Below are 14296 nucleotides of genomic sequence, written 5' to 3'. Positions count from 1 at the left end.
CACTCGATGACTCCTCTGTCCACTGCCACGTCAGCAAGACCAGACGCACCTGTCAGCGTCCGATCACTGAGTGACCCAGCGTCTGGTCAGAGATCGATGCTGCGCGCCCTCTACTGCCACTAACTGGACGCGCCAGTCCAACTAAGACCAGCGTCTGATCACTTACAATGACCTCCGTCTTTTCTGTCTAGGGTGCCGGTGTCACCGTCGGACTATCCGCACTCTACAGGTGGACACTCCTCCGGTGAAGTTCCTAACCCTTGCTCAAATGTGCCAACCACCAAGTGTGTCACCTTATGCACATGTGTTAGCATATTTTCACAAACATTTTCAAGGGTGTTAGCACTCCACTAGATCCTAAATGCATATGCAATGAGTTAGAGCATCTAGTGGCACTTTGATAACCGCATTTCGATACGAGTTTCACCCCTCTTAATAGTACAGCTATCAAACCTAAATGTGATCACACTCTCTAAGTGTCTTGATCACCAAAATAAAATAGCTCCTACCCTTTATACCTTTGCCTTGAGTCTTTTGTTTTTCTCTTTCTTCTTTTCAAGTTCAAGCACTTGATCATCACCATGGCATCATGATCTTCATTTGCTTCACCACTTGGAATGTGCTACCTATCTCATGATCACTTGATAAACTAGGTTAGCACTTAGGGTTTCATCAATTCACCAAAACCAAACTAGAGCTTTCAATCTCCCCCTTTTTGGTTATTGATGACAACCCTTTCACAAAGATATGAATTGAAATTCAATTGAATCCATGTTGCTTGCCCAAGCATTTTTACCATTTGTAAAAGGATATGGACAAGTTTTATGAACCCCAAATGGTAGCAATTGCTCCCCCTACATATGTGCTAAGAGTTTGGATTGTAGCTTGCACATATGCTTAGATAGGAAATATAGGAGACAATGTCTACCAAATGATGCTAAGGTATAAAAGATGGACCTTTGAAGCGTGATACCAATCGGAGTGCACCATTATACCAAGCACCATGGTTAGCTTGATACCACTTGGAAACACTTGGAAATGAAATCACTAGATAGACTTATGCATGCTAGATTTCCATTTCATCATTCAAACCTACAACTAGCATACACCACACAAGCATGGATATTGAAATTTAAAACTTGTGCCATGCAAACAAACATATGAAATGCACATTCAAATGCACCATACAAGTTCATGAGTTTGCTCCCCCCTACTTATGTGCTCAAAAAGTTTAATTGATCCCTTTCCTTTGTCATATCTCTTGCCATATCTCTCCCCCTATGTCAAGTTCTCCTCCTATCACTTATATCTTTATTTCTTTCCCCTTTGTTTCCTTTTCACCATCTTAGTACATTAATATCTTTGTTTTTCTCCCCATGTACTAATATCACTAATATCTTTGTTTTTTTCCCATTTGTCATCAATGACCACAAAGGTTCAAAAAGTAGATAGGTTGAGATTATCAATGTTAATCAATGGGGTGAGGATCATTTTTCCAAATTTGGTTCAATCTAGAATACTTGCCAAAGATATTTAACTCAGTTTGATCCAAGGACAAGCTTCTTCACACCTCCAAATAAGGGTTATCTTATACCATGTTGAGTTAAACACTTATATCTCATTTTCTAGACTAAACACTAGGTTTACAAGCCCATGAACATGTCATATACTACCACTAGATCAAAATAAGCATAGAAGCAATAGTGGTACCATATAATCATCAAATTCATTTGATTTTCATGAATGAGCCTATTAAATGTGATAGATGTCTAGATGCACTTGTCGGGTATCATAAAAACGGGTCCCCTAAGCAAGAACCAAAAAAATCGCTTAGACCTTGTAAATATCGAAGCCAAGAGACAACCACCGGCAAACCCCACCTTATCCGAGGCCTGGCTGGACCACCCGGCCCACCTTGAATAATATCTGGGCTCACCCGAAGCGGGCTCAGCCCGAAACAAAACCACGAGGCCTCGGACGAGGTACCGGTTTTCCGACTCGTCCGAGGCCCCACGCCACAAAGCCTCGGACGAGGTACCGATTCTTCTACTCGCCTGAGGCCCCACGCCACAAGGCCTCAGACGAGGTACTGATTCTCCTACTCGCCCGAGGCCCGCGCCATGAGGCCTCGGACGAGCACCCAGTTACCGACTCACTCGAGGCCAGCTCGGCATCAACCCCGTCACTGCCGCCTTGACCGACTTCTCTGATGGGACGTCACATCCAACTAACGCGTCCAACCACTCCCGCGATGTCAGCCAAACAATGGCATGATACAGCGGAGTGGCCGACGAGACGGGAGTCACATCGACGCCATGCCGTTCGGACAGGACGGGGTAGGGGTTACCGGCCATTATGCTCGGCACTATGCCCATGGCTGACACCCATGCTGTACTGTGCTGCCTAACCCCTGCTCCAAGGATAGCGCGGCGTGGAAAGTCAAGTCCAGGTCCTTGTAGCCTCGGAATCGACATACAAGACCAACTGCTCCTTCCGAGCCTCGGCTATCCGCTTCCGGGCTCCTGTAGCCTCGGGACTCGCGCCCGCCGAGCCCCCCACAATGGTTCAACCTCTGCACCGACTGGGCCTCAGCTCTCTACATTGTAAGCACTCTGGGACCGACACGTCATCCACAGTACACGCCATGCCCTGCATCAAGCTGTAGGAGCTCCCACGTCGTGCACAAGGCTAAGCTCCTGTAGCCTCAGAATCAGCGCACCCGCGCTGTCGCATCTACCTGGCCTTGGCTCTCCACGCCGGTCAAACATACAGTGATCAGCATGCCTCCAATAGAAGAAGGCGCGCATGGCATCACAGGAGCTCCCACGTCGCACAGGATCAGGCGTGACCGGCGCGTCGCTCCAGTGCACCGAGGACAAGACCACTCCACCAACCATGCCGCCACAGTGACGAGCTGCAGGGCTCAGACATATTGCCTCTGCTCACAAAACACCACGTAGCAAATACGTACCGCCCCTGTGCCTCCCTTCGACTATAAAAGGGAGTGACCAGGGTCGCTTCTAGGGGAGAGAGGAGACACACACGTGCAGGCAACGCACAACGCTCTGTAACACACACGCTCTCTCTCTGCAAGAGATCAACATCTGAAGCCACCCACGCCACTCTACGCAGAGACCTAGGACTAGCTCCCTCTCTCGCTTAGCTTGTAAGCCCCTACTACAAGCACCTCGGTGCAAGGAATACAAGATCGATCTCTCAGACTGGACATAGGGCACCTATTGCCTGAACCAGTATAAACCTTGTGTCTCTTTGCATCACCATCCGGGATTAGGGGCACGCAGTGCACTTTTACTAGTCGGTTGAGGACCCATCGGACCAAAACACCGACAGTTGGTGCACCAGGTAGGGGCCATACTGCGTGTTAGCTTAGTCATCCCAACAAGTTTCGAATGGTAGACCCTGTGCGACCACTGTGTCTCGGCACGGTGATCTGGTTCAGGAGCCTAGAGTTCATGTCTCTAGGATATGAGTACGATATGGTACTCCTCCCACCCAGAGCCCCATCGATCGACGATGACATCACGCACCAGCAGCCTAGGCGTCGGCGGTGCCCAGGCCACCGCTCTCATCGCGCTCGCCAGGCACGACATGGGCGGGACCACCCCGACACTGTGCGAGCTCAAGGCGACGCACCGCGCTCCACCAGTATCCCATACCCGGCTGTTGGTACAGAGTCCCTGGCTAGGGACCTGTCTAGCTTAAAACGAGGCAAGGGAAAGACGCCGGTGGCGCGCAGCAATGCCCCGTCATCAAGCTCTACCCCGCCACCTCCTGAGGAGTCATCTCCGGCAGAGCGGAGCCCGGCGACGACACCATCCCCGTACCCCTTCGGGTTGGGCAATGCCACTGCCGCCTACGCTTCCGCTCACGCAGAGCCCCCAGGACACCACCAACGTTTTGCCCTCAACCTCATCGCCATAACCTCGACCCACACCCACGCTGACTCCTTGGAGGAGGATGAGGCGTAGGCCGGAGCGGACTTCTCCGGGCTTTGCGACCCTAAAGCCATGCACCGCTTCATGGCCACGAGCGACTACTGCTTCGGCTACTCCGACTCTGATGACGAAGGCACTTACGATCCCACTCGTGAGTGCTTCAACGTCGAGCTCGGGATGCTGAGCACGAGCGATGAGGACGAAGGGGTAGGCAATCGCTCCCCGCCCCACAAGGGGGTAGGCGATGCCACACCTCCACGCGTCGAGCCCCCGGCAGCACGGAATGAGAACCTCGCCCCCAAGGAACTTTGACGCCTAGACCTGGAGCAGCTCCGTGAGCTTCAGGCCAAGGTCGAACAAGACCGACTGCTTCTGTAGTAGCTCTAAGACACTCTCGAGCAAGAGCAGTGGGGTCGCAGTGATGGTGGAGCAGCCCGGTGGAGGGCTCGCGACGTCAACCACCGCATCAACAACAACGAAGGGGGCGAGCAATCCCCTATCTTCAATCACGCTAGCCAGAACGTCGCGGCAGCAATGATGCTACTCTGGACAATGCCCAAGCCCTCTACCTCAGAGGGGCGATGGGTCCACGGCGAGCTCCGAGACCACCATGGTATAGCAGGCCAAAAGTTCCACCTCTCGATGGCGCGAGGGCACCTCGGAACTACCCATGGCACCGCCTCAGCAGGATAGAGAGGCCTCGGTTCATCCCAAGCCTGCTCGGGCACCAAAAGCCAACAAGGCCCCCTCGGTGCATGACCGCCTCAGCGACCGACGTGAGGTGCAAGGCGACCACGATGTGGTCAGCAGGCAACGGCGCCGTGATAACGATGGGCCTGCTCGAGGCTACCACCCGCATCGAGGAGGTTGCTACGACAGTGGGGATGACCATAGTCCTTCTCTTGGGCCACCTGGCCCTTGAGTCTTCAGCAAGGCCATCCACGGCGCCCACTTCCTGGCCCGGTTTTGGCAACCGGCCAACCTCTCAAAAGTACAGCGGCGAGACCAACCCCGAGTGGTGGCTGGCCGATTACCGCCTGGCTTGTCAGCTAGGCAGCGTGGACGATGACCTGCTCATCATCTGCAACCTCCCCTTGTTCCTGTCAGACTTGGCGCGAGCCTAGCTCGAACACCTCCCTCCCTTGCAGATCAACAACTGGCGCTACTTGGTAAAGGTCTATGTCGAGAATTTCCAGGGCACATATGTGCGCCCTGGGAACTCCTAGAACCTCAAGAGTTATCGCTAGAGGCCAAACAACTCTCTTCGAGACTTCATCCGACGCTTCTCCAAGCAATGCACCAAGTTGCCCTGCGTCGACGACTCAGAAATTGTCCAGGCATTCCTCTCCGGCACCTCCTGCCAAGACCTAGTTTGAGAGTTAGGCCAGAACATACCGACCATGGCGGCCGCGCTCCTCGACATTGCCACCAACTTCGCCTCGGGCGAAGAGGCTGTCGGGGCCATCTTCCTCGACAATGACACCAAGGGGAAGCGGAGGGACGAGGCCCCCGGGGCCTCGGCCCCCACCTCCCCAAGAAAAAGAAAAAGGGTTGCCAAGGGAAGTTGGAGGTCCTCGAGGCCGATCTAGTCGCGGTCATAGATCGTAAGAATCCCCGAGGCCCTGCCAGAGGCCCTACCAGAGGCCCCGGGCTCTTTGATGACATGCTTAAGAAGCCCTGCCCTTACCACCAGGGCCCAGTGAAGCACACCCTCGAAGAATGCACCATGCTTCGGCATTACTACACCAAGCCTGGGCTCCCCAATGACGATGCCGAGAAGAAGGGAACCAGTGATAGGGACAACGACAAGGACGACGGGTTCCCCGAGGTGCACAACGCCTTCATGATCTTTGGTGGGCCTTCAGTGTTCCTCACGGTGCGTCAGCGAAAGAAGGAGCACCGGGAGGTCTTCTCGGTTGAGGTGGCCACTCCCTGGTACCTCGACTGGTCTTGGGAGGCGATCACCTTCGATCGGGATGACCACCCCAATTATGTCCCAAACCCCGGGCAGTACCCACTTGTCGTCGACCCGATCATCGGCAACACCCGGCTCACCAAGGTGTTGATGGACGGAGGCAGCGGCCTCAACATCCTCTATGCCAACACCCTGGAGCTCCTAGAGCTCGACCAGTCATGGCTTCGAGGCAATGTCGCACCCTTCCACAGCATCGTGCTAGGGAAACACACATGACCCCTCGGGCGCATCGACTTGCCCGTCTACTTCAGCACTCCCTCCAACTACCGCAAGGAGGTCCTCACCTTTGAGGTGGTTGGGTTCAAGGGGACCTATCATGCCATCCTAGGATGCCTGTGCTACGCCAAGTTCATGGCGATCCCCAACTACACCTACCTCAAGCTCAAGATGCTAGGCCCCAACGGCATCATCACTGTCGAGTCCACGTATAAGCATGCATACGACTGCGACATCGAATGCATCGAGTATGCCAAGGCTCTTGTGGAGGCCGAGACTCTCATCGTCAACCTCGACCGACTTGGTAGCGAGGCGCCCGACTCCAAGCATCGTGCCAGGACTTTCGAGCCCATAGAGGCCATCAAGCTCGTCTTGGTCGACCCCACCTGCTCCAATGACCGAGCGCTGAGGGTCAGCACCACCCTCGATAGCAAATAGGAAGTCGTGCTTGTCGACTTTCTCCGTGCGAATGTCGATGTATTCGCGTGGAGTCCCTCGGACATGCCGGTCATACTAAGGGAGGTCGCCGAGCATGCCTTAGACATCTGGGCTGGCTCTAGACTGGTGAAGCAGCGCCTGCGCCGATTCGATGAGGAAAAGCGCAGGGCCATTGGTGAGGAGGTGCAGAAGCTTTTGGCGGCCGGATTCATCAAGGAAGTGTCCCATCCAGAGTGGTTAGCAAATCCTGTATTAGTTAAGAAGAAAAATGGGAAGTGGAGGATGTGTGTAGACTACACCGGTTTGAATAAAGCATGTCCAAAAGTTCCATTCCCATTACCTCGAATCGACCAAATAATTGACTCCACTGCGGGATGCGAAACCCTATCTTTCCTTGATGCGTATTCTGGTTACCATCAAATCAAGATGAAAGAATCCGACCAGCTCGCGACTTCCTTCATCACCCCATTCGGCATGTACTGCTATGTGACTATGCCATTCGGCCTCAGAAACGCAGGGGCCACATACCAGCGGTGCATGACCCAGGTCTTTGGTGAGCACATCGGGCAAACCGTCGAGGCCTATGTGGATGACATCGTGGTCAAGTCTAGGAAGGCCAGTGATCTCATCGATGACTTGGAGATAGCCTTCAAATGCCACAAAGAGAAGGGCATCAAGCTCAACCCCGAGAAGTATGTCTTTGGGGTCCCCCGAGGCATGCTCTTGGGATTCATAGTATCGGAGCATGGCATCGAGGCCAACCCAGAGAAGGTCTCGGCCGTGACCAACATGGGACTAATTTGAGACCTCACGGGAGTGCAGAGGGTTATGGGATGCCTTGCGGCCCTGAGCCGCTTCATCTCGCACCTTGGCGAAAAAGGCTTGCCTCTATACCGCCTCTTGAGAAAATCCGAACGCTTTTCTTGGACCCCCGAGGCCGAAGAAGCCCTCACCAAGCTCAAGGCACTGCTCACCAATACTCCCATCTTAGTGTTGCTGACCAAGGGTGAGGCCCTCTTACTCTACGTCGCCGCAACGACCTAAGTGGTCAGCACCGCCGTAGTGGTCGAGAGGTAGGAAGAGGGGCATGCTCTACCCGTCCAACGACCTATTTACTTCATCAGCGAGGTGCTCTCCGAGACTAAGACACGCTACCCCCACATCCAGAAGCTGATCTATGCCATAGTCTTGGCTCGACGCAAGCTGCGTCACTACTTCGAGTCCCACCCGGTGACCGTGGTGTCGTCTTTCCGTCTGGGAGAGATAATCCAGAACCGGGAGGCCTCGGGTAGAATAGCCAAGTGGGCCGTCGAACTCATGGGGGAAGCCCTGTCTTTTGTGCCTTAGAAAGCAATTAAATCCTAGGTCTTGGCCGATTTTGTGGCTGAGTGGACTGACACCCAACTGCCACCTGCTCAAATCCAGGCGGAATGCTGGACCATGTACTTTGATAGGTCCCTGATGAAGACTGGGGTAGGCATGGGTCTGCTCTTCATCTCACCCCTCGGAGTGCACATGCGCTACATGATCTGGCTCCACTTCGCTGCCTCCAACAATGCAGCCGAGTACGAAGCCCTCGTCAACGGCTTGTAGATCTCCTTCGAACTTGGAGTATGGCGTCTCGACATATAGGGTGATTCACAGCTCGTCGTCGATCAAGTGATGAAGGAGTCGAACTGCCGTGACCCCAAAATGGAGGCATACTGCAAGTTGGTACGTCGCCTAGAAGACAAGTTCGACGGCCTCGAACTCAACCACATTGCGTGAAAATTCAACGAGGCCGCGGACGAACTGGCAAAGATGGCATCGGCGTGGGCCCTGGTCCCCCCGAACATCTTCGCCAAAGACCTCCACAAGCCTTCCATCAACTACGCCTCGGCGGCGGAAGAGGGCCCACCGGTCGAGCCCACCGTAGGGCCCAAGGCCCCCTCTATCACCGAGACCCCTGCGGCTGAGCCCGAGGCCATGGAAATCAACGTGGAGCCTCCCGTGGCCGACCAGGGCACGGACTGGCGAGTCCCGTTGTAGCACCTGGTTTTAAAGACAAAACTAGATACACACTATATGTGAGCCCAGGAAGTCAAATCTCACATATAGCCACAAATAAGGGTAATATCAAGAGACAATACTTATTACATAACGTATTAGTAAAAAAAAAGTACCCTCAGAGTATAGACAGCGGAAAGTTGACTCTGATCTTCTGGTGAAGACTCCAAAATCCACAGGGACGACTGACTGGTTGACCACAAGCCTAACTCCTCCATACCAGCAATCTGGTACCCATCCAGGATTTTTATCCAATGTATAGAAAAATAAAGCAAGCATAAGTACATGTCGTACTTAACAATTATATCATGGGGTTCATGAGGCTCAAAAAGGCTGACACTAGTTTAACTGTGATTAGCTTTAATAGATCATCTTTTTAAGCAGTTGGGTGGCAAAGAATTTATCATTCCCATAAACACATGATCGGGTAAACATGAATAATGTATAGCATAAACAATCAATTATTAGCATCATCATTATCCATTAGTGATCATCTCTATTCCATAAGGGTCCAAGGCCGCTCGTGTCTATGAGCACGACTGTTATAACAGTTTTACACTCTGCAGAGGTTGTACACGTTCACTGTGAGTCATGATTTACCCTTTTGCCCGAGGTAGCTAATCTCTTGACCCATTTCCAAGGAAGGTCGGCAGGGTTCACTATGAAGCCTTTCAAAGGATTCGCCTAACAAGTTAGGGCCGCTAGGCGTATGTGGCCCCTCTCTAGGCGTGGCACGCGTGGGCATCGTAGCACGGTACACACTTCCCAGCAGCAAAGGAAACATACCATGTGCCTTAAAGGTTACCACTAACAAGCTAGAAAAGATCCTCATACTGAGCTAAAGCCAGAGCCATATGGCCCTCACAGTTGTACTGTAAGTCCCGGATGATCGCTTACAGATAAGTCCTTAGGGAGAGGAATCTGAAGCATATAAACACTCCAGCCCCCTTTTTCCATGTTACTAAAAAGTCATGTTTTAATGTTTATTGCATATACCATTAGTCAAGTTACAAGATCATGGTTTTGATTAAGCACTAGCAAAAACTATCCCATGCAATATCCCAAAGGTATCAAGGTACAAGTTATCAAATATCTAGGATATCCTATTTGGCAACAAGGTAGACACATGTAATATGAATTAAGTGTTTAAATGCGAATAGGTAACAAGGATGGTCCCATGCTATACTTGCCTTAACTTGCTTTTCCCCCCAAAGCAATATGCTCAAAAGCCTTTAGTATTCCACTTTCAATCTTCTGCTTCTAATTCTCAGCTTCTAGTCTTCAGAGAACTGCTTCTTAATCGCCATGTAAACCTCACCGATTGACTGAACCATATATCACCACACAAACATCCATACATGGCATACACATAAGAATATATGAGAACAATACATCAATCATAGAAAAATAAGTAAAAGAGTTTGTGTAACAACCCAAAAATTCATACACCAAAAATACCAACTACAAAATTTTTCTTAAAACTCCCATGTGTTGATGAGTGTCATGTATAGAAACCCAACCAAAGAGATGCATTAGGTCAAACCCCAACCCAAGTCAACACATAAGCATGGCATGCCATATGTTAATCATGTTTATTTAAATGCTGACAAAAGAAACATAGCATACCTTGTTAACTAAAATGGTGATTTGGATTTTCATCTGTTTTATGTAATGCCTAACAACTCCTTTAAAGAAATACACCATAAAGTAATTATTACTCAAACCAAAGAATAAATGTTTAAAAAGAAAACTATTTCCATTTGTGTATAACAAAACTACACCTATTTTTGTTATACAAAATAGCTAAATAAATTCCTAATATATATATAAAAGAATGTTGTGGGCCTTATATCTAAAACTCCAATGAACATGGTGCACCAATTTGGAATTCAAATTTCAAACCAAATTTGAATTCAAACAAAGGAGAAGAAAATAAAACAGAAAAAGGTAAAGAAGGAAAGAAGACCCATAGCAGGCTCAGCCTGCTCGGCCCGCCAGCGCACAGTAGCTGGCCAGCCCTACCAGCACGCAGCAGCAGGCCGGCCCAACTCGCGTGGCTAGCCCAGCTTGTGGCCCAGCACGTCGCCCACGCCCACGCGCCTCCCCGCTTCCCTTGCTGCCGCTGCCACTGGGCCCCACGTGTCAATTGCACACCGCCACAGTGTCGTCTTCTCCACGCCCACGCCTCAACCGCCCGTGCGACCGGGGGCCGACAACGTTGGCAGGAGCGGGCCAGGGGGTCACGCCTAGGGCATGGCCTTGCTCCCCCTTACGCCGCGGTCATGCAACCTCACGCACCGTTGGATGCAATGCACGCGCCTCCGATCGCCCCTCGATCTCCATCCGCCGTTCACCGAGCTCCATGGCCGAGCTCGGCTATAAAAGTCCTGGCCCCAGGAGCCCCTAAGCTCTCTCATTGCCCCGCCACAACCTTGTGGCCATCCACAGCACACCTGAGCCAAGAGAGAAGAAGGGGAAGAGGAAGAAGAAGGGGGAGCGCCGAAGCCGCGCGACGTCGCCGGTGTCGCCGGAGCGGAGGACGTCGCCCCGATCAAGCACATCGACGCTGCGCGACACTGCACTGCACTATGCTGCTTCCAGAGCTACATGGCCGCAACCCGCCACTGCGTCACCATCCTATCTTCCACGACACCAAAGGTGAGCCCCGATCTCCCCCTGCTCGCCATCGGACCTCGATGTGTTGGCCATGGCGCTCCACACCGGGAGCGCGTAGGCCAAGGCCGGCTCCGGCCTCTGGGTACACACGCACCCACGCACACATCCGCGACCATGCCGTGACCGCCCCACCGGCGCCCCGTAGTGCTCCTGCGTGCCTCACCGCCGCCACCATGCCGCCATGGACGCCATGGAGCCCCTACCGGCCACATGAGGACCCGAAGCCCCGCCTTGAGCCATGGACGCCCTCGCCATGCTCCCACGGACCCACAGGAGCCCTTATCCGCCCAGCCGAGCCACCAGGGAGCCTACACGCGCGACCTCACCACCGGCGAGCACCGCCGAGCCGCTGACCGCCATGGCCAGCGCCCTGGAAAGCCTCGGCCGCCACCTAGACACCACCATCATGTTCGCCATGGCCTGGGGAAGCTTTCCCCCACCTTAATTAGATGCCAGCGCCGCCGTAGGACCACACCGACGAGCACATCACCGGTGGGAGCGCGCCGGGGATGGAAGCAGAGTCCTCCCCTCACCGGCCGCACGCGCCTACACCCGGTACACGTAGACAACAGAGAGAAGAAAGGAAGGGTGGACGCGGTCCACCGTAGACCAGTGCTTGCGCCCACCATGGACCATGCCTATGAAACAAGCCTTCCATCAACTACGCCTCAGCGGTAGAAGAGGGCCCATCGGTCGAGCCCACCACAGGGCCCAAGGCCCCCTCTATCACCGAGACCCCTGCGGCCGAGCCCGAGGCCATGGAAATCAACACGGAGCCTCCCGTGGCCGACCAGGGCACGGACTGGCGAGTCCCGTTGTAGCACCCGGTTTTAAAGACAAAACTAGATACACACTATATGTGAGCCTAGGAAGTCAAATCTCACATATAGCCACAAATAAGGGTAATATCAAGAGACAATACTTATTACATAATGTATTAGTAAAAGAAAAGTACCCTCAGAGTATAGACAGCAGAAAGTTGACTCCAATCTTCTGGCGAAGACTCCAAAATCCATAGGGACGACTGATTGGTTGACCACAAGCCTAACTCCTCCAAACCAGCAATCTGGTACCCATCCAGGATTTTTATCCAATGTATAGAAAAATAAAGCAAGCATAAGTACATGTCGTACTTAACAATTATATCATGGGGTTCATGAGGCTCAAAAAGGCTGACACTAGTTTAACTGCGATTAGCTTTAATAGATCATCTTTTTAAGCAGTTGGGTGGCAAAGAATTTATCATTCCCATAAACACATGATCAGGTAAACATGAATAATGTATAGCATAAACAATCAATTATTAGCATCATCATTATCCATTAGTGATCATCTCTATTCCATAAGGGTCCAAGGCCACTCGTGTCCGTGAGCACGGCTGTTATAATAGTTTTACACTCTGCAGAGGTTGTACAGGTTCACTGTGAGTTGTGATTTACCCTTTTGCCCGAGGTAGCTAATCTCTTGACCCACTTCCAAGGAAGGTCAACATGGTTCACTATGAAGCCTTTCAAAGAATTTGTCTAACAAGTTAGGGCCGCTAGGCGTATGTGGCCCCTCTCTAGGAGTGGCACACGTGGGCATCGCAGCATGGTACACACTTCCCAGTAGCAAAGGAAACATACCCTGTGCCTTAAAGGTAACCACTAACAAGCTAGAAAAGATCCTTATACTGAGCTAAAGCCAGAGTCATATGGCCCTCATAGCTGTACTATAAGTCCTGGATGATCACTTACAGATAAGTCCTTAGGGAGAGGAATCTAAAGCATATAAACACTCCAGCCCCCTGTTTCCATGTTACTAAAAAGTCATGTTTTAATGTTTATTGCATATACCATTAGTCAAGTTACAAGATCATGGTTTTGATTAAGCACTAGCAAAAACTATCCCATGCAATATCCCAAAGGTATCAAGGTACAAGTTATCAAATATCTAGGATATCCTATTTGGTAACAAGGTAGACACATGTAATATGAATTAAGTGTTTAAATGTGAATAGGTAACAAGGATGGTCCCATGCTATACTTGCCTTAACTTGCTTTTTCCCCAAAGCAATATGCTCAAAAGCCTTTAGTATTCCACTTTCAATCTTCTGCTTCCAATTCTTAGCTTCTAGTCTTTAGAGAACTGCTTCTTAATCGCCATGTAAACCTCACTGATTGACTGAACCATATATCACCACACAAACATCCATACATGGCATACACATAAGAATATATGAGAACAATACATCAATCATAGAAAAATAAGTAAAAGAGTTTGAAACACGATTCTACGCATCATTATGGACACACAGTCATGAGATGCACGCTAATCGAAGCTACGGTTCAAAAGTTACAACTACCGAGAGATTTGCTTAATACGTGGAAAAGAAAACTATAGGCTCCATTTATGTTAACTATATGAATTCATATATCAAAGATATTCTATAAATAATATAGATTAAATTAAGTCAATTTTAGATTTATATTATAAAACAAAAGTAAAACAAATCATATTTTACGTATAAAACCCAGTTGCATGACATTAATCAAGATATGGTTTAAACTATGATTTTTATGAAATAGTAATGTAGTAAACATCATTACTAATATGTAGATCTCGACGTTATGAAACAAACGCAACTTGAACGGACTATTTCGGAGTTGAAATGAATATGTTATGATTTAAACAAGTTTTCCTTTAATTAAATAATAGATTAAATCTACCCATGAATTTGAAATATTGGAAATATGCCTAACAGTTGTATAAACATGTATAAAATGTAAATACGGTCCTAACGCAATTCGAACGGGTCAAATTAGACTTAAAACACAAAAGTTACGCATGAAATAAGATTTAGTGGCATTTTTGTAAATAACTCGAACTCATTTTTGAATTAAAACAATTAAAATCTGAATTTACACGATCATTGGACTGGGTGTACTATTTCTAGAAATTACAGGGTCCTAAACGAATAAAATCAGGGCTGAAAAACAATTATTTTGAA

This window comes from Miscanthus floridulus, chromosome 3, assembly GCF_019320115.1.
Source record: "Miscanthus floridulus cultivar M001 chromosome 3, ASM1932011v1, whole genome shotgun sequence".
NCBI lineage: Eukaryota > Viridiplantae > Streptophyta > Magnoliopsida > Poales > Poaceae > Miscanthus > Miscanthus floridulus.
Note: the sequence above shows the minus strand (reverse complement) of the source record.